The sequence below is a fragment of the Zea mays genome, chromosome 4 (assembly GCF_902167145.1).
Source record: "Zea mays cultivar B73 chromosome 4, Zm-B73-REFERENCE-NAM-5.0, whole genome shotgun sequence".
In the NCBI taxonomy this organism is placed as follows: Eukaryota; Viridiplantae; Streptophyta; class Magnoliopsida; order Poales; family Poaceae; genus Zea; species Zea mays.
Window position 1 is genome coordinate 215,074,103 of NC_050099.1, and position 21,619 is coordinate 215,095,721.

At 41.2% G+C, this 21,619-nt stretch overlaps 1 long non-coding RNA gene across 1 annotated transcript; it reads right to left on the reverse strand.

Annotated features, from left to right (window-relative positions):
- Positions 1-19,957: 19,957 nt before the first annotated feature.
- Positions 19,958-20,860, reverse strand: LOC103654583 (uncharacterized). The gene is made up of 3 exons (XR_002265980.1): positions 20,666-20,860; positions 20,396-20,590; positions 19,958-20,205 (listed from the first exon to the last, which is right to left on the reverse strand). It is a non-coding gene; the product is annotated as an uncharacterized lncRNA (long non-coding RNA).
- Positions 20,861-21,619: the final 759 nt, after the last annotated feature.

Consider the following 21,619-nt stretch of genomic DNA (forward strand, 5'->3'; position numbering starts at 1 on the left):
AACCCAATCACTTAATAAAACACCTCTTTTCTTCCAACATTCATACATCTATCGACGATCCTCCTCCATACTAGATACGAGACGCTAACTTAATTATTTATGATTACTAATGAACCACACTAATACAATATTATATTGAAAAATCATTTCACGGGACCCTAAATCATATAAAATGACCTTATTTTCGAGGGCTTAATAATTACCCTCAGAAATTAAAAGTTTAAATTATATAGGCACCACAAAATAAACTAAAACAAGCTAATTTAATTACATAATAAACTCAGGCTGTCGGACATAACAAACTAAACATAACTACTAGCAAACAACCTATATGCATATACAAAATTATACTAAAAGTCACAAAATTACTCACTTAGCCGGACGTAGAGCCGGTGAAGCGAGCGCCAGCGGGGTTAGAGTGGGCGCCGGTGGTGTCGGGGGCAGGGGAAGAGGCTGGGGTGGGCGCGGGCTACGTCGGGGCAGCTCCGGCGTCGTCGGGGACGATGACGGAGGCGCCGACGACTCTGGCAGCATCGGGGCGGGTGGGGGAGGGGCGGTCGTTCGCTGGCGCCTTCTAGGGCGGCGGGGGGAGGCTCCAGGCGGTGGCGGCATGGACGTCTGTTGCTTGAATAATGGAATGAAATGGCGCGGGCGGGCGCTGACGGGGTTTAAACCCCTTATGTCCGACGACATCCTAGGGGACAGTCGGACATAACCTTTTATCCGACGGCTTATTTGACAGCCGTTGGACATAACGGTATGTCCGACGATCCGTCTTACAGCCATCAGACGTAGGATATTATGTCCGATGGCTGTCCTGGGATGTCGGATATAACGTTATATCCGACGGCCGCCTAGGAGGCCGTCGGACATAACAGAGCCATCAGAACTCTGTTATTTTACTGTTTTGGAGCCCCATTTTTCCAAGGGATTTCTATTTTCCCTAGGGAAATTAGTTCATTTCCCTTGGGAAAATGGAAATCCCTTGGGAAAATAGGGTTCCCAAACTAGCCCTAAAAGGTAGGATAGTTGCTGGTGAAGTAAATGAAAATATTGTCCCATGAGAAAAATCGATCGAGGCTAATTTCTGTTAGGTTTGCTATATGATGATTAGTATGACTATCTAGGCTAACATTATTTGCTAATGTCTTTCATATAGTTTAAAGGATGTAAAGTAGACTTAGACAAAAAAGATGATCCTGATGATCGCCACCTGAAGCAATATATTCTAAGACATATTAAAGACCTATTAGAATATGCAAAAGTCCTAGACACAAGTTGGAACCAAGCCAGATGAAAAGATTACAACAAAAAAAGAGTTTAGCAGGCACCGGACTGCCCCATGGGGTGCCAAATCATTTGTACGAGCTAACCCTAGCCGACACATAACAGCATGGATGGACCAAGCGTAGGACCAACAGTACCAAGGGCATCGGATCATAAGGTCTCACTATGCACACAGAGTGTCCATGGGACTAAGCATCAGGCTCGCAATAGGAATGGTGTCAAACCAAATAGTTACACCTTCAACACTTAGAGGATTATCAGATGGGTCCTACATAGGAGCGTCGTACCATTGGAGATGAAGTTCAATAGTCACCAGAAAGGTTCCTGAGAGGACAATGGGAAATCAGACTGGTCTGATGATAGACGTAGGACTATACGTCGTAGTGGCATGCCCTAACAATCAACAACAACTAGTACTGACATAGTAGTCATTATGAGGCGTAAGACCTTGGAACATCGTCCAACAGGTACTTGTTAGACCATCTGGCAGTATGTAGAGATGGTTGTTGATGGTGAAGTGACTATATCTGTCTTTAGGGATATAAATAGAACCTCAATCGACCATTTGAGATGCCTTGGAGCTAAGGAGCATGTCAAGAGGGTTGAGGCTCATCTTTAATAGCTCTAGACACTCAATGCTCAAAACATCATGTTGATCATCGTAGGTGCTTAGATTGTTTAGACCATCACTCATAGTTCTTGATCTAGGTTTAGGCATTGTAACACCCCGTCCACTCCTAGACTGGCGGTACTTACTCCTACTAGCCATCTAGAATCATAGACCAATCCCATAGACCAACACGAGTCTTTTGTGCAAACTTTGTCCTTGCTTATGCACACCCAAGAAAACTTCACGGTTGGCCACCCATCTCAAAATTGCTCTAGGACAAGCACGCTTAAGCTAAAGGTTCTATTGAGATAGGATTCCGGAAAGAAGATGCACCATGTTGATATGAGTATCCTATCATCCTATTAAGCCTCAGGTTAGGATATCATAGGCTTAGTTTTTGAGTGAGGTTAGAGTATTTCTTATCCCTTGGTGCTTGCACACACCATTTTAGTTGTATTGTAGGAGCTTATAGTCTTGGAGATCACACCAACCACATTTTCAGTGTTTGTGGCCACTATGTACAGGAAGGAATGAGTACCACAATGTTTAAACCATAAACTCGATAGTGAAGATAGAAATGAGTGGTCTAGGATATGTTATTATTAAGACCCACATATGAGTGGGGAAGACCTAGGGCTATCCATGGATTTACCTGACGAAGAGCTTGGCCCTCATGTGGGTATCCTTACGAGAGGCTCCAACGAGGTCTATAGAAAGCTTATGTGCTTCTTGATACCTTGATAAAAATACTAGGGTCTTCGATGGGAGTTTGTATCTTTATCACCTTTTAACTTTTGTATTTATATTATATACCATGGTTGTTTGCTTTGCCTTCCTAGCTTAGTTGATAGGTTTTGAACCTAGGTTTCATAATTCCTAGCAGTAGAGGTAGCAACATATATAGTCAAAACTATTGTTGCACATAGATAGTTTATTGTCGGTTATTCTTATGCTAATTGGATTTTACTCCACTGGCACACGAATACTAATTTAGCCTTTCATCGAGAGTATTCTAGGTATCATATTTTGCATAGGGAAGCAACAGGCTAGAGGTGAACTAACTAACTCAAACTTGAAATGAGTTGTAAACTTGGTAAGTATACATACTAGTATCTAGATGTGGTGAAGTGCAATCCACAAGATGGAAAGCTAGGTGTATGAAGAAAAAATATATAGGAACCCTATGGTCAGTAATTAGGTAAAGTTGCTTGGGAGGACAATGAGGAGATAGAGATCCAACTGTTCTTCTACTATTCTACAAAGGATTATTCACGATTGACCTATTGATAAAAACACAAGGTAGAACTTTCTTCAAGTGAAATTCTGAGGTTCCGAGGGTGCATCGGGGAAGGTAGATAACAAACCTAGATATGCTATATATCACCTAGATGCCTATCAAACGGCTGAGTTGGGATACATAGGCCACACTAAAGAGGGCTACCACTGTAGCTGCGTGGATTGGATGGCACATTATAATAGTGTTCAAGAAGAGCTTAAACACTGAAGCTCCTCCGTAGCTAAAGGGTTAGAAATAGCCACCCTAGTAACTAGGACTAGGTGTAGCTTATAACACCAGCAAGTCTAACAAGATTTGAAAAATAACAAAATAATACAATCATAAGCCTTCAATTAAAATGCTCGTAGAATACCACAACAATAATCAAGGAGTAGAAATATAGTAAAGTAGTACTTGAATGTAATACTTGATGTAAAACTAAAAGTAATACTCAAAATAGGACATAAACTATTACTAGAGTGAACCTGATAGTCAAATGATACATAAGAGTTATAACAAAGGACTTTGGAGAGAACTCTGGAACTCCTAAGGCAAAGCTCACACTCAACTGTAACTCCTAGGAACTAACCTAAGCTACTAAGATAAAGAGAGATTCTCTCTAGGGTGTGTCTCCTCTTCTCAAGTGAGGTTTAAGGGGATATTTATACACTCCCTAAGCGTGGGGGAATATATGATGACCCTAGGTTAGTTTGCAAGCATAAGTCAATGGAATAGAGGACACATGGATGGCCAGGTGGCCATTACTCAGCTAGATAGCCAAGTCAAGTGGCTAGTTGGCTACTCTCTCTCCTCCATCTTCCATCGAATGGTCCACAAGCCTTCATTGAGGTCAGCTTGATAGTTAATTGCTACAACCATCAGATTAGACTTGTGTTTCTCCCTTAGACATTGGATCAAGGTGCCTTAGATTTCTGACTTTACCTATCTATGTGCTAGATTGGTGATGTGGCGGTCTTCCAGCCCTTTGACATGCCATCCGTGTGGCTACACATACAAGTTGCATTAGGTGCATCGTGACAAGCGTGAAGGACCGAGGTGGAGTGTGTGTGCCTTAGCCAAGTGGTTGAGCAATCTTCGAGGTGGATGGGTAGCCAATGGCATGGTCAATTGACCATGGTTCCTAAATGACTTAACCATTTCCACTCCTGCCTAGCCATTTTCACTCCTTTTGCATTATAACCTGCAATCAAATATTCCAAACAAAACTTGTGAAAATCAATTAGTAATAATAGTAATCACTTTGTGCATGAAATCACTCTCATTTTATGATAATTGATGGCCAAAATACGAAATAACGACCGTCAACACCCCCACGCTTAGGCTTTGCTTGTCCTCAAGCAAACCTAAGGAAAAGGATTAGGATCACGAGTTGCTATGATACGTATTTTGACAAGACAACCAAGATAAATATGTTAGCTCTAACATATATTATGAATGGAAAAATGATTAGAGCCTACCTCACATTAGACCCATGGTTCATCTATTCTTCCACCTACTTAAGCTATAAGAGAGAATGATCTCTTCCACAAGACATAGATCATCTAGTGCCCTTTAGGGTTTATTTCTTAGGGGTTTCCAAAGTTTTTTGAAAAGAAGTATAGGTTCCCTAGAGGCACACTCGATCGCTCAGTGTATATCCTCACTTTTGTAGCCTTTCCTTGCTTTGACCATTCTCTAATACAAAAGCTTATGTGGATCTTGGGTAAGTGAAAGTGGTAGCCACATATGTTGCTTGTATTTATAAGTCAAATATAGATTCGAAGAGTATACTATATCATGACTTCAATCAACCCTTGGAGTATGTGTATAACTTTTGTATCTCCTTTGATGATCCCTCTTCCCAAGGCCTTAAGATGTTGTGGAGCTTTCTTTTTTGCCATGCTATTGCATGCTTTTCATATGCCCATTTGACATTCTTCTTCTTCTTCTTTTAAGCTCCAAATATAACCATTTTTTATCTCTTGGAATACAAGGACTTTATTGATGAAGATTTTTATGGTGGATGCAAGCATCAAAATGAATCTCTTGCATTTTTGTACTCCAAAAGTTGGAAGATGATAAATCTACTCAATGTGACCAAAAATTTGACAATGCTAAAAACAACTCTAGTAGCTTTTGTAAAGGTTTTGCACTATTTATTCCTATTTTGGCTCTAGTGGGAATTTGAAACCATTGGGGAGCAATGATTTTCTATTTTCAAAATAAAAAAAACCTGAGATGTCATCCTACTACAAGCACATGAATGGCTAGCTTGTTTTAATTGAATCATATGAAACCCTGAACAACACTAGAGAGAATGAATGGCATACATAAGGTATGAAATTGGTTTACTCTTAACACATGCACATTCAAAACAACATATAAGCATAACACTTATTCAGGTCAAACCCATCAAAACTCATAGAGCAAATATTCATCATTTCTAGGATGAGATAGACTTATGAACAAAGCATTTATTAGTGGGATGTCTTATTCTTATTATATATTTATTATTGTAATGTTATTATTTTAGTTTTTTTATATAGAGTAAGAATATAGAAACAAAAAATGTCATGAATTTAAACATGAAGTGGATTAACATTAAATTTAAATTTAAACTAGCGTAGAAAAATAAATATGAAGTGGGACTAATGATAGTTTATTGACTAACTCATGCATTCCCAAACCTGAGTTCCTGCGACATGGGGGATGAAAACATTAGGGAGTTGCATCAACCTTTTGCTGTGATCTTGTACTTGGCACCGACCTTATCAGGAGCTTTGCCTCCTGCTTCCTAAGGTAGAAGGATCTTGGTTGGCTCGCTTCTTCTATGCTTCTTCCATGCAGCATGTCACCTTCTCCTTTTGTTTGATGATAATTTTTATGACTAAAAAATCTTCAATGAAGCTATGATGTTGTGCTTCTTTGGCTCTAGTGGTGTTAGTTCAACCCTAGGCTTCGGAGTGCTCCGCGATGCTTTGCAACAGAAGGTTTCCACCTAGTTGCACTATTCGACTTTTGGCTAGAAACGAATAACTCCATTTTGCCATTGATGTCGAGATCAACTTGTCTAGTCTTCGCTTCAATGCTTGCATTAGATGTGCTCAGGATTGTTCACCAAGGAGAAACGATATTTTCTTGTTGAACTCCATATATGCAAGGATGAGGAAGTCATGGATTTTCACTAGAATATCCTCTACGATCCCTACTAGATAGCAAACTAATTAGTCTATCAGTTGCAAACATATGGCCATCAGAAAGAGTGTGGCATGAGGTACATTTTCATAAACCACCTTAGGCATGACATTGACACATGCTATGAAGTCACATAACACGTAGTCAAAATATTGGGTCCTAATTGAGCATGGAATAGAACTGCCCAGGTCCTTTTAAGGAGGCTCATTGAGTATAGTGGTGCTACACTATTTGGTGAGATGAATATTCTCCAACGATGGCAACAATTTCTTGTTGAGGATGTCCTTGACAAACTAACCAAATTGTTCATCTTATATAGTCTTCCTTTGTCATGGGGGATTGGGAGCACCATAATGTTGTAGAAGTCATGAGGTGATGACCTCGGTGTCACCTAGCTCAACAACAGTTGTGGCTCATCGCTTACCTCCTTCTCCATCTCTTCCCTAGGTGTCTCCCCCTACTGGTTGTCTTCTCCATCTCATTCCTACTAGAATGTGTGTGGTCTCCTGAGTGGACCTACCAACCCTAGTAGTGACAACATTTAAACTTTCTTTTATGGTTGGCTCTGGTTGACCTATGTGCTTTCCTGCATTAGAGTTAGGCATAACAACGATTAGCTGAGCTACCAGAGTTTCTAACATTTAATTGAAATTTAGCAGGCTTTTCTAGAGCACTAGTTAAACCTTCCATATGTGAAGATATATTTGTGGCTAGCATGTCAGAGCTGTTGAGTTCATAGGCTCTATGAGTACATGTGCTAGAACTCTCTTCTTCCCATCCTTAGTTGATCACCATCTTCTCAATCAAGGTCTAAGTGGCAGCAATGCTCAAGGTCAAGAAGGATACTTTGGCTACAACATCTAGGTGCTCTTGTACGATACAATTGAGATCGTGGAAGAAGCTATGAATGATGAGCCATGACACCCATGACATATGACTCCCATCACACCGTGATGCTTAACTAAAATTTAAAAATGGTAAAACCACTTTTGTTGACATCCGCATGCATATGTTTACCTAATCTGAATTTTAAAGATTATATAAATAATATATTCTCTATTTGGGCATTTATTTCTTACATATTGCTTGGAAAATGGTTTAATGTGTGAGAATATGTGTGTAAATGCTAAAAATATGTACTCGGTTTTGTTAGCTATGTTTATTAGTTCAAAATCTCATAAAATAATCTTGCTGTTTTTTGGGAAGGGTATGTCCCTATTATAATTTAACTTGCTCTCTAAGTAGCTTAAAATGGAAGTAGATAAATGATGAATGTGCATAAGTGGTGAAATAACTAACTTTTTTCATGGAGTTGATTTCTCTAATGTTTGTAGACATATACTTGATTTTGTGAAGTTATCTTTTCTAGTTTTTATAAGTATGTAAGGTTGTTAATGCCCTTTGAAGTTGGGAAATTTGTGATAAGTTTTGCTTTCAATTACTAAACATGTCATGCACCCCTAAACCACCACATATATATTGTATGGTTACAATGCTATGATTATTCCATATTCTTACATCATTAAAGTTTATAAACATTTTCATGAGCACATGAAAAGATGCCATCATTCAATTGCATGCATTCATTTAAATACTAGATAGTTAAAATCCGGAGCTCAAACCCGAGGAGCTTGAAATCGAAGCTAATCCTATAGAGGAATCCACCAAAGCACCAGACAAGCAGCTAAGCATGTTCATAATCATATGTTATTACAATTTTAATTTGGTATTATGTTATTGAAAGGAAAACTAGCTTTGAGCTATTTCTATATTGGTTTTGGTGTTTGATGACCATAAAAACATTATGAAGTAACGAGTTTGCTATGTGAATGATTGCAGGCTCATAAAATTGAAGTATTCAATGTAAACAATAGCTCAAACCAAGGCTAGAAAGGGAATAATTTGGAAAAGGTTTTCTATGTGTACTTCAAATATTTCGATAAGTTCTAAATGCCCATAGGAACATAATTAAGCACCTTATAAGGATTGAAAACTGCAGACCTTGGAAAAAGGTGTGTTAGAGCTAACTTTGATCTAGAATGAGAATCCAAGTTGGAGTGCAAACACAAGGTGACTTGTCCCTTGTGGTTAGGGTTGATGACGAGTGATTGTCAACTGGTAGTCTCAGGTTGAGTGGTGGACTAACTGAGGTGTGAGTTATGTTTTGTGCAAACCTGTATGTCGGCTTGTGGTGTGCAGGTGTGGAGCATAGGGACGGTGGTCAACAACGAAGGTGAAGGTCATGCGGGTTCATGCCGATGGACCAGGATTGGCGAAGGACGAGTGCTGGGACTTGATCGAGGGACCAGGTTCGCCGGGTGATTAGCCCTGGTGGCTGACACTTGGGACATGCACTCATGTAAGGTCATGGTGGAGCGTGTTGTATTGCCAGCATGGTCGAGGACTTGCAAGATACGTGTCCAGGACATGGGGTACATCACGTGGTGCGATACTCACGACTGTTTGGTGGTTGATCCTCGAAAAACCACCAAGCGCTACGGACGGCGGGTTTTTGATCGAATTTGGCCTCAAAACTCGGCGGTGGCTATTGTAGAGGGAACTGGTGGCGGCACGTGGTGTCACAATGAAGGGTGTTATAAGGAAAATGGACCTCGGCCCATTTGACTAATTGCTTTTGGTGTTTGATGATCAACATAACCCATGGACTAATGTGTTTGCTAGTGTTTGTGTTTGTAGTTCATAGGATGCAGAGGATTTGACTAAGGTACTGAGGATGCAACACCTCAAAATATGACCTTAAAGATGCGTAGAAATCAAAGACTCAAGACCCAAAGAATCCCAAGAAGATAGTGAAGAAATTCAAGAACTGGGCAGTCAACCAGTGCTCGGGTGGGGCATGGGACATGTCTAGCATGCACCAGGCAGTCTACGTAGAGAGGTCCTCAAACTGGACTCTCGGGTGTTGTAGCACCTGACTGTCTGGTGTGCACCAGATAGTCTGGCCAACGGTCGGCTACAACTTTTTCAACGGACGACTACTACAAACCTCAATGGTCAACTGACGTGGCTAGGGCACCGGACTATGCGGTGTGCCCAACGACAGAGTAGTTTTCACAACACAACCAAATTATCAGGCCCACGTACACCAATCCTTGCCTTCAAGGCCTCAGATGGATATGTAAGTGAATTAGATAACTTACTCGGGGTGTCGAGTTTTGATGAACTCGTTCATTTCCAAGGATCATTCACTCGTAGTTGCGAACATTACAATAACCACATATGAATATAAACTTTAAACTTTAAACGAAGGAGTTGAGCGGAAGATTTTACAATAAGGTAATATACATTAGCAAACTTTTTAAGTTACAAACCATGTAGTGTTCATTATTAAATGCCCGAGGTAGAGTAAAAGTGCTAAATTAATACATCACTTAGGAACATGTCCTCTTCCCACAAGCATAGATACAACAAACATAAGTAAAAGGTCTCTAGAGTGAGCCTAACAGAACTCAAACGTGTTAAGAAGTTCTACAACAACAGGGAATAAAACCCTGAGTATGCAATTACTCACCAAGACTAACCCGACTAAAGAAAAGACTCTCAAGGATATGCTAGATGATTTGGGAATCAAGGTAAAAGTCATCAATGTTCAATGACTCAAGTTTTGTGTAAAAGCTTACTACTACTTGATCCTTAGGCCAACCTTTACTTTCCAAGTTAAGTTATTACCTTTCTCTAGGTTGCCCTGATCAGTTCATTCACTTGGCCTAGTCTAGCTTTCTTTTACATAACCCAAACTTGTTTCATTTTTAATCTACGATGAGGGTCGAAGATCCAGTCTTCATATCCGAGAAGTACGACGATCCGAATCAATTAATACCTAGCTGGGGATCTCCAACCACACGACATATGTAGCACTTAACCCTTGCATATGTCAACTCGCACCCGGGATTCTCAAGACCAGAACAGGTTCAGGCAACCCGAGAGTACAGTACCCCAACATCTAGCCACTTGCCAAGTGGGCACACGTTACTCCCGGCATCTCTCCACTCCCAGTGCGTGTGAGTTGTTCTAGTATTGGTCCATCCAAGGCTAAGCTTTCCCATGACGAGGCATGCAGCCAATTAAAGGGTCCTAGATCAATAGGACAAAAATTGTTGCGGTCCTTAAACGACACAGACGTGCGACCTTTCCTGCTCAATGTCTGGTCTTAATTTAAACAATTTCTCAAAACCTTATCCTGTCAGAGGTACCCTGCTAGATTGATGAAGTCATCATGGCCTTTGATACCTTCATCACTCTAAGCCCTTTTTCTTTGTAAAAACATGATCCATACATCAAAACATTTTGTTCCTAATCTATAAGCATACTAAGCATATCTAGCTTTTCAAATCAGGTGTCAAGGGTGATAATCAATAGTTCAAGGAAGTTATGCAGCAAAGGTTTAATCATCCAACTCCTACCACCTAATGTATCGTATAAGTGATAAAAGTTTTGAAACACAAGGAAAGGGTTAAATGCACCAGGGCTTGCCTTGATGAGGAAGAGAGTCAGGCTTGTTGGGGACTTGTTCTCAAATGCTAAGAGTTAAGAACAAGGCAACACAGAAAATGTTAAACGTTAAAGTCCTTCGTCCTTCAAAGCATTAATTCCCTCGAGATATAATGAGTCTTGGACGAAGGTTATGAAGGACATACCTTCATCAGTGCAACAGATAATGAAGAAGGATTCATACAAAGTATGAATAATAACATAAACACTTAAATATTATTATTAACTCATTTCTATTTTTATTATTATGGAAAAATAGAAATGATAACAAGTTATAAATGTACCTTCGGCTTGAAAGAAGGCAAAAGTACAAGCGTGACGCAAAAGCAAATGCCAAGTCAGCGTGAACAGTACGGGAGTACTGTTCATCTATTCATAGGCACGGGACGCAGCCCATGTAAAATTACATTCATGCCCTTTACATTTGCTAATAACTCTATAGTAATCTCCGAGGTCTAAATTGCCTTTTCATCTTTAAGTCGGTTCCCTTTTCTGCTGTCATGCCGAAGCTTTCCTGCGCACAGCTTCGTGATCACCTTGTCCTTCGTCATAATCACCTTTCGTCTCGCTCAGGCTTCGTCCTGACCATGCTCTGTATGCTCATGATTCGAATCCGAAGGTACCTGTTCACATATTTCACTTGGAAAACATTGTCAAATCATGTTTTTGAGGACCTTCGGAGGACGAAGGCCCCCAACAGTAGCCCCTCGCAATATTAATTTGTAATAAATTCAGATTGCGATATGGACGAAGGCCTCAAACCGAAGGTCCGAAAAAACACCTTCCCTTTGCTAGAATAGCAACAGTCACCGACATGCAGGGCCCCCCTGTTTTCAACGCACTAGCACTACTACAAATCGTGTTATATGAGACGGTTAATTTTTAGTTATTAAGACGCTTATGATGTGTCCAAATTTGATGGAGTCGCAAAAGATGATCCGTTTTTAAGATGGTTATAAACCGTCTTAAAAGATATTAAATAAGACATTTTTTAATTTATAACCGTCTAAAAAAAGAATTTGTTACGTCATTTTGTCCAATAAACCGTCTTACATTAGGTTTTGTTTAAGACACTTCTTCGAAAGAACTGTCGAAAATACGAACATTATAAGTCAGAAAGTATTTTTCAAACTGACTAGAATAGCCTATAATAATAGACACTCGCAACAGAAAAACCATCTTATTTAGAAGACTGATATTGGACGTTTTAAAAACCGTCTTATTTAGGAGACTGATATTAGACGTTTTGAGAAATGTCTTATTAAGATTTGAAACGACTTACTTGGCAGTATATTCTTAAATTACCACATTATAATAATTTAAAAGAGAAAAATACATACACATATATTTAATAACACTATAATTAATATAATATAGATAAATAACATTCAATATCTCATAAATAAGCATTGTCAAATAACTCATACATAAGTGTACTCTAAATTTAAAGTTGTTCATCAACTGTTTGTGCTAACATTGAGCCTAACTAAGTATATAACTTGATACATATGTATGAACTCCGACGGTTCAATATAAATAAGTGTACTCTACATAAGTGTACTCTAAATTGAGCCTAACTAAGTATATAACTTGACGTCAATGCTCTCATTGTGGTTTTCATCAGATACATATGATTGTTGGGGACTTGTTCTCAAATGCTAAGAGTTAAGAACAAGGCAACATAAAAAGTGTTAAGTGTTAAAGTCCTTCGTCCTTCGAAGCATTATGTCCCTTCGGGAAATAATGAGTTTCGGACGAAGGTCATAAGAGACATACCTTCGTAAACATAACAAGTAATGACGAAGGATTCATATAAAGCATGAAATATAATATAAGCATCATCATAGAATCATTTCTATTTTATTAACATGGAAAAATAGAAATGATTTCAAATTACAAATGTACCTTCGGTCCTGAGAGAAGGTAAAAAGTACAAGCGTGACGCAAAAGCAAATGCCAAGTCAGCGTGAACAGTACGGGGATACTGTTCACCTATTTATAGACACGGGACACAGCCCTTACAAAATTACATTTATGCCCTTTACATCTGACAATAACTCTATAGTAATCCATCGAGGTCCGAATAGCCTTTTCATCTTTAAGTCGGTTTCCTTTCCTGCCACCATGCCGAAGCTTTTCTGCTCACAGCTTCGGTGCTGTATCAACCTTCGTATGCTTTGAGCTTCTCCCTCTGTGATACCGATTCGAGTCCGAAGATACCTGTTTGCACATTATACTCCAGAAACACTATTAAATCATGTTTTTGAGGACCTTCGGACGCCGAAGGTCCCCAACAGTAGCCCCTCGCAATATTAATTTGTTTGAAATAATAAATTCAGATTGCGATATGAACGAAGGCTTTATGCCGAAGGTCCGAAAAAACACCTTCCCTTTGCTAGAATAGCAACATTCAATGACAAGTGGGGTCTTTCAACTTTCAACGCATCAAGCGTATAAATACGGCCATACCGCAAACTTATTTTGCACGCTTTCTGGCCAACCACTCTTGCTCACTCATTTTTTAGCTCTTGTGCACTGTGATCTGCTAAGCTTTTAGCTTTGAAGCTTCGGCTTTGAAAACAGTTTTTTAGTGTTTCCGAAGATGTCTGAAGCTGCTAAGAAGGCTGCTGCTGAAATGAAGCTGAGTCTTGATGAAGAGAAGAACTTAGGGTTTCTTATAGCAATGTCGAAGACCAACACAGAAAAGATCACCAGGGAAATTCTGGAAGGGCTGTCTGAAGATACTGGTGACAGTGAAAGTTATGATGTGGACAGCGGTGGCGAAGACTCCGAAGATCGCCCCTGGCGACCAAGCCATTCAGTTTATGGTAAATCAACTATCAAAGAGAATCATCTTGTTAATATGAGAGGAAGGTATTTCCGGGATCTGTCCATTGTGAGGGCGGACGAAGGGGAAAAGACTTGTCCACACCCTGAAGAAAATGAAGTTGTGGTGTACCGAAGCTTTTTGAAAGCCGGATTGCGATTCCCCTTGAGCAGCTTCGTCGTGGAGGTGTTGAAAATCTTCGAAGTCTATCTTCATCAACTTACTCCAGAGGCTATTATAAGGCTAAATATCTTCGTGTGGGCCACGAGAAGCCAAGGTCTGAAGCCTGACGCAAGAAGCTTCTGTAATATACATGAATTATTATATGAAACAAAGCCTTGGGGTAAGGAACAGTATCACAATAACTTTGGCTGCTACAAATTTGTTTCTCGGTCTGGGTCAAGCTGCCCCGTGCCAACTTTTCGGAAAAAATGGCCCAGCGGCTGGATGACAGAGTGGTTTTATGTAAAAAATGATCTGAAAACACGAGAAGACATCAAAGGTATAATCATGCGTCCTATTTGGCAAAGCTTCGGCCTTCGGAGGCCGAAGGTTGAAATGAATGAAGCCGCCGAAGAGTGCCAAAGAGCCTTCGGCGTTGTCTGCTCTTTTATGGGAACAAGGGACTTAGTACAAGAGCATATTGCCTTCAGGGTGTGGCCGCTTGCGGAGAAATGGGAAATGCCACAAGAAACCATTAAAGAGGCCGACGAAGGTGGACTTGTCAGGTTTAAGTACACCTTTAAATTTGGAGATAAATTTATTGAGCCAGATGATGAGTGGTTGAAAAGCATTGACAATTTAAGTGATGAGCTGCTTGGGACCTACTCGAAGGCCGAAGATACTGCAATGTCAGCAGCCTTCGGAGGCCGAAAAAAGAAAAGGCTGAATCGGGTATTTGATGCCATCGGGTTTGTCTACCCTGACTATTGCTACCCCATTCGAAGGCAGAAGAGAAAAAATACAACCTCTGCAAAAGAAGAAACTGCAGCTGCTCCTAGCGAGCCAGAACCAAAAAGGAAGAAGATAAAGGTTCTTACGCATCGGCCGCGTTATATTGAACCAGCTTCGGTGCCTGAGTTTACCGGAGAGACTTCTTCGGCCACCGAAGCTGAAAAACCAGCCGAGCCAACTTTGCTGCCAGAAGTCACAGAAACAGCCGAAGTACCAACGAAGACAAAATTGGAGCAATCAAAAATTTTGTTACCGGAAACGAAAGAGAAGGCCGAAGCGCCATTCACAGAAAAAATGGAAGAGGTCAAGGAAGCAACCGAGGACTCCAAAACATCAGAAGTTTTGAGTCCTTCAGCAATTATTGGGACATCAAAAAATGAAAAAGTGCCAGCTGCAACTCCGAAGAGAAAAAGAATGGCTAATGTGCTAGATGTACTGGAAACGATCATATCTTCGAGCACACCTCCGAAGAAGGCTGCTATTACTTTTGAAACAACAGCTGAAATTTCTGGTTCTGCAGCTCCAGAGCAAGAAATTGAAGCCGAAGCTGGGCCCTCAGAGCCCACAAAGGCAAAAACCTTGGAAAGTGAGGCAGAAAAAATAACAAAGCCAACTTTTGCTGAAGAAACTGGTGTTGTTACCCCCGAAGCATCCCCTAAAATTCGTGATTATATTTTTCGTCATGCTTCGGGGAAAAAATTATCAGAAAAAGAAGAACAAGAGGCCCAACACTATGCCCAAAGGTTGAAATATCCAAAGGGGGCGTTGATATTTAATGGCAGTGGAGAAGAAGATTTCTTGTATTGCCTCCCCGACAGCAAGGAAATTTCTGTCTGTCGGGAGATGAGCAGAAGCTTCGGATTCCCAACTTTAGAAGACGGACTTTCGGTGCTGTCAAAGAACGATCTGGCTGACAGCCTAGCTTACAACAGTTTAAAGGTGCGACAAATAGAATTCTTATATTTTTGTTGAGTTCAAGATTTTTCGTTTGTTTAAAACTATTGACACAGACATATTCCTGTCTGCAGGGCCTGATACTCAGCAATGCCCTCAGAGCACAGAAAGATGCTGAGGACGAAGGATGTACTATAGCCCTGAGCAACCTTCGTTCCGAAGTAATTGAACTGAGGAACGAAGGTCTCGAAAAAGACAAAATATTGCATTCCTTAATAAATAAAATAAAAGAAGACGAAGCTATTTTCAAAGGTCAGGCCGAAGCTCAGAAGCGTGAAATTGAAAACCTTCGTAAACAATTAGCCAGAGCTAAAGAGGAATGCATACTTGAAGAAACAAGGCGAGAACTCAGCGACCAATGGGCAAATCATTTAGAAGAAACTGTTAAAGAGCTTCGGTCAGCCAAGAAGAAATGCTTCGAGAAATCTATGGAGTGTGTCAAGAAAATAAAAACTAGCTTCGCCAGCGTTGGCGCATTTTCGCAAGAAGAAAACTTTATAAGAGGTAACCCCGAAGGTCCCCTGGAATGGATCAATCATGAGGCGGAGGCCTTTGAAGAAATTTTAAATAGTCGCGGAGACATCTGCGCTTTTTCTGGTGCCAGAGGGATTGCCACCATTTTGGAGGGGAAAGGATGTGAACATGTAAAGATTTTATCGCAGTCCGAAGCCACCTTGTCCACTGAAGATATAAAAGATCCTTCAGCCGAAGCTAGCGCGGTTGGGGGAAAATTTTTCACCGACATCTGGGACAACGGTGGTAGAGAAATGGCCCAAGAAATCATTCAGAAAAGCGAGAAAGGGATTCATGAGGCTAGAAAAGTAGCCGAGGCTGCTGAGAAAAACGCAGAGCCCGAAGGGCAAATAGGTACTAACGAATAGTTTTCATTGCATTATAACTTTTAATTTTATAGTTCGTTCGCGATCTGTAATAATGATGTAATAGTATCCCGTCCTCACTCAGTTCCTACTAAAGCATCTTCGGGCCCTCAGCCTAAAGATGACGACGAAATTAAAAAGATGGCCGAAGCTATCATGGATCAGGTTGTCGATCGACTGCTGAACGAAGCTGCAGAGATAGTACTTAGGGAAGACTAAGTGCTATTGGAAAAAACATTTGATATATGATTTGTGTAATATTCTGTAATCCTGTATGTAATATACTTGTTTTATGATTCAATTCTTTACGATGCATGAAACTTTAAACACGTACCATTTTTGAGTCTTCGACGAAAAAACACCTTCCCTTCTTTTCATGCTTCGTGAAGAAGAATTTATCATTTATCACGACAATATCCATAGTGTTCTGATAAGAAATATCCAAGCTTCGTAAAAATAATCTCCGAAGCTATACCTCGAAAATCAATATTGTTTCTCCCTGTAACTTGGCATGATTTGCCCTTTTTCAAAGCATTTTCCGAAGATCGATAACATGCCCCCTTCTTGTGCCACATGCAGCATGATGTATGATGATTATGCTATGCAAAATGATGTGATGATGTTATGTTATGCAAAATGATATTTTGTGCCGAAGATACGCACATTCCTGCAATGGGGCACAATCTTTTGTATCAATACTGACTTTTTCATTATAAGCCTCCCTTAGGAGCTTCTTCGCCTTTTACTTCAGCGGAATCAGCGTTTATTTTTCGCTGTAAGTTCTGCATCCCCTTAGGAACGTCTTTGGAACTTCTTCGCCTTTTACTTAGGCGGTATAAGCTCTGCATTCCCTTAGGAACGTCTTTGGAGCTTCTTCGCCTTTTACTTAGGCGGTATCAGCGTTGACTTTTCGCTGTATGCTCTGCATTCCTTTTGGAACGACTTTGGAGCAGAAAACTTACACTGCGCTCCCTTCGGAACGACTTTTTGTGACTTCGTCAGACTTACTCTGCGTTCCTTAGAACGACTTTTTGTTGCTTCGAAGGATTTTCGATAGTCCGAAGGTCCTTTTTACTATCACAAACCTGTGAAGAAAACATATTTTTCTTGTAGGAATCAACGAAACTAATTACATGAAACCTAAACAATGTCCTTTATTACAAAAAATAAAACTGAATGAAAAAGATTGCTATTAAGGTAGGATATTTGTCAATAGATGTGTTTTGACTCTGGCACGGTGCTGTTGACCGTGCGAGCTTCGGACTGTTCTCTGAAGTCCCTTTGATGTGGAGCATATTGGCTCCCTTCTGGCTGCTGGCCTTGTTGCAACGGAGGTGGAGGCGGGGGCTGTTGCCAGGAAGCTGAAGGCTGACTTGCCGAAGCAGCAGAGACTGCAGGATGGTTGCCCACATATTCTGGGATGTAGGGCGAATGATACGAAGCAGTGTGCATGACCTGCTTCGGCTGAGCCTGTTGCGCGGCAGCTTCGGCTATCTCTTTTTGCTTTTGAATGGTAACATGACACATCCTGGTAGTATGACCTTTGTTTTCACCACAGAATAAGCAAAATATTCTTCTGGGTTGATCCCCGAATCTTCCGCCGAAGCCCCTGGCGCCTCTGCCTCTTGGAGCTGGTGGTCGGAAGGAGCTTTGCTGTTGCCCCGAAGCCTGTGAGGAGTACTGTGGCCTTTGCTGCTGGCTCCCCTTATCATCATTTTGATTGGAATTATGAATTGATCTGACATGCCTCGGATAGAATCTTCCTCCGAAGCCCCTGGTCATCTCAGAAAATCTGAAGGCCTCCTCCCTTCTTTGGCGAAAATCATTGTCAGCTCGAATATATTCATCCATCTTCTGGAGCAGCTTCTCCAGCGTTTGTGGTGGCTTCCTGGCAAAATACTGCGCTGATGGCCCTGGCCGAAGCCCCTTGATCATGGCCTCAATGACAATCTCATTGGGCACTGTCGGCGCCTGTGCCCTTAGACGCAGAAACCTTCGGACATATGCCTGAAGGTATTCTTCGTGGTCCTGGGTGCACTGGAAAAGGGCCTGAGCAGTGACCGGCTTTGTTTGAAACCCTTGGAAACTAGTTATGAGCATATCCTTCAGTTTCTGCCAAGAAGTGATTGTCCCTGGCCGAAGAGAAGAGTACCAGGTCTGAGCAACACTTCTGACGGCCATGACGAAGGATTTTGCCATGACTGCCGTATTGCCACCGTATGAAGATATTGTTGCCTCGTAGCTCATTAGGAATTGCTTCGGGTCTGAGTGACCGTCATATATGGGAAGCTGGGGTGGCTTGTAAGTCTGTGGCCAAGGTGTAGCCTGCAATTCTGTTGAAAGAGGAGAAGCATCATCAAAAGCAAAGTTTCCATGATGGAGATCTTCATACCAGTCGTCTTCATTGCGGAAATCTTCCTGATGAAGCTCTCTGCGTGGAGGCCTTCGGGTTTGATCGCCTTGAACGAAATGACGGACCTCTTCCGAAGCTTCATCTATCTATCTCTGAAGATCAGCTAGACGAGCCATCTTTTCCTTCCTGCGCTGAACTTGTTGCTGAAGGATCTCCAAATTTTGAATTTCCTGATCAAGATCATCATCCGGAGGTGTTGGACTGACAGCCTTCCTTTTCTGGCTTCGGGCTTCTCTAAGAGAAATAACATCCTGATTGGGATCCAGCGACTGCAGTGTGCCAGCTCCTGTTGTTGAAGCCTTCTTCGGCGGCATGACGAAGGTGACGCTCGCCGAAGGTATTCAAAGCTCAAGAAATGGAAGTGAGTTCACCGGAGGTGGGCGCCAATGTTGGGGACTTGTTCTCAAATGCTAAGAGTTAAGAACAAGGCAACATAAAAAGTGTTAAGTGTTAAAGTCCTTCGTCCTTCGAAGCATTATGTCCCTTCGGGAAATAATGAGTTTCGGACGAAGGTCATAAGAGACATACCTTCGTAAACATAACAAGTAATGACGAAGGATTCATATAAAGCATGAAATATAATATAAGCATCATCATAGAATCATTTCTATTTTATTAACATGGAAAAATAGAAATGATTTCAAATTACAAATGTACCTTCGGTCCTGAGAGAAGGTAAAAAGTACAAGCGTGACGCAAAAGCAAATGCCAAGTCAGCGTGAACAGTACGGGGATACTGTTCACCTATTTATAGACACGGGACACAGCCCTTACAAAATTACATTTATGCCCTTTACATCTGACAATAACTCTATAGTAATCCATCGAGGTCCGAATAGCCTTTTCATCTTTAAGTCGGTTTCCTTTCCTGCCACCATGCCGAAGCTTTTCTGCTCACAGCTTCGGTGCTGTATCAACCTTCGTATGCTTTGAGCTTCTCCCTCTGTGATACCGATTCGAGTCCGAAGATACCTGTTTGCACATTATACTCCAGAAACACTATTAAATCATGTTTTTGAGGACCTTCGGACGCCGAAGGTCCCCAACAATGATCTTTCTGAAAGGGGAACTATTCCATCTCGGCCATGGAAAAGCTTGAATGCTGACTCAAAGCCTGACCCTTCCTCAAAAATTGGACCCTTGCCTCCTTGAGCAGCTACTGGCAAAGCAGAAGAGAGGGAAAAGGTTGTAGCTCCATTGATATTCCTCAGGAATGGGCATCTCTCAACATCTGGGTGTCCAAAAAGGTTCTGCGGTGATACTGATTCACTGAGAAAGCTGCCAAAAAACATTTCCATCCTGGCAACAGCAAAATCAGATGCACATTAGCAAGTAATGACCTAGCAGGATGTATTTGATCTTGGATGACGAACATCAACACATATATACATATCAGTGATGCACTGATACTACAAGTAGTTGAATGCCTCAAAGAAACATAGAGAGCCAGGAAGAAAACATGCATGATTAAACATAACCATTTTGTCACCTGATAATTGACTCATACATCACCTTACTGCCTGGTGTCTGCTGGCCTGCTGTAAATAGAACGTGCTCTGCCTAGCTGAAAATAGAACAGACATGGTACAGTTTAAAGCCATAATGACTAGCAGGATTTTTAATAGCATATCTGGATGGCTTCATTGTGTCCAACAGAACCATGTAAAGTAACTGGGACCATCTCCTGCAATGAATGGAGATGTAACTGGGACCATAACAATAGGAGATGGCAAAAGAAGTGGTTTCAGGAGAAAATAACCTGAAAGAGCATCTTGACTGTCAAGGTCATGTCACTGCACATCAAACAAAATTTGCTAAATGGACTGTATTATATAAATAAAATGAAGTGAGTATAGGTTAATTCAACAAAAGATACTGCAGTGCTGATTAAAGAAGCCTATTAGTCACCCTTCACTCATCGCTTGCACTGTTTACATAATATAGTTTAAAACAGAAGATACGAGATGAGTAAGGTGTTGTGCTGATGATAGCCTATAAGCCACAAAGAGAAAGACACCTGAGCACTTGAATGGTCTACTGCTGCTATGTGACTACTGGCTTTGATAAGGGGATCGGACTGGCCCCACCATCAGTTCCGTTTTGGTCAGAAAATGGGGACTTAAAACTTCTGCAAAACCACTTCATCGACCTACTCAAGCCTGAACAACCTTGCTGGCTACTGCCAAATCCAAAGCAATACCATATTCGAGCTATTCACACAGCTAAGAAATAAAAGAAAAATTAGGACTATTGATCAGTCTCTAATTGAAATTATGGGAACAATAACTAACCACAGCTGATGTCGAAAACAATCATATTACTACTTAGCATTTGGATGGCACAATTTAAGTGGTGTCAACAACACAGGAGATTGGACAGCTTGAGGAGCTGAGATTAGGCTGCAGTGCAGAACTAATTCTCATCAAAAATGGAAGTGGACTAGTGGAGCACAACTAGATGCGACTCAAACACATTTGCTCTAGGTCACACGAGCGCGGAACGAACTGAAAGAAATAGCAGGTAGAACCTACAGAGAAGTATTCTGGGGAATGGGCATATATACCTTGGCGGCGCGAGTGAGGTGATCACCGCTCTCGCCGACGGAGATGTTGAGCACGAGCTTCTGGACCTTCATCTCTTGCATCGGGTTCGACTGCTTCTTCTCCGACGCCTGAAATCGCAGGCACCACCATGACACATCGTCAGAATCGCA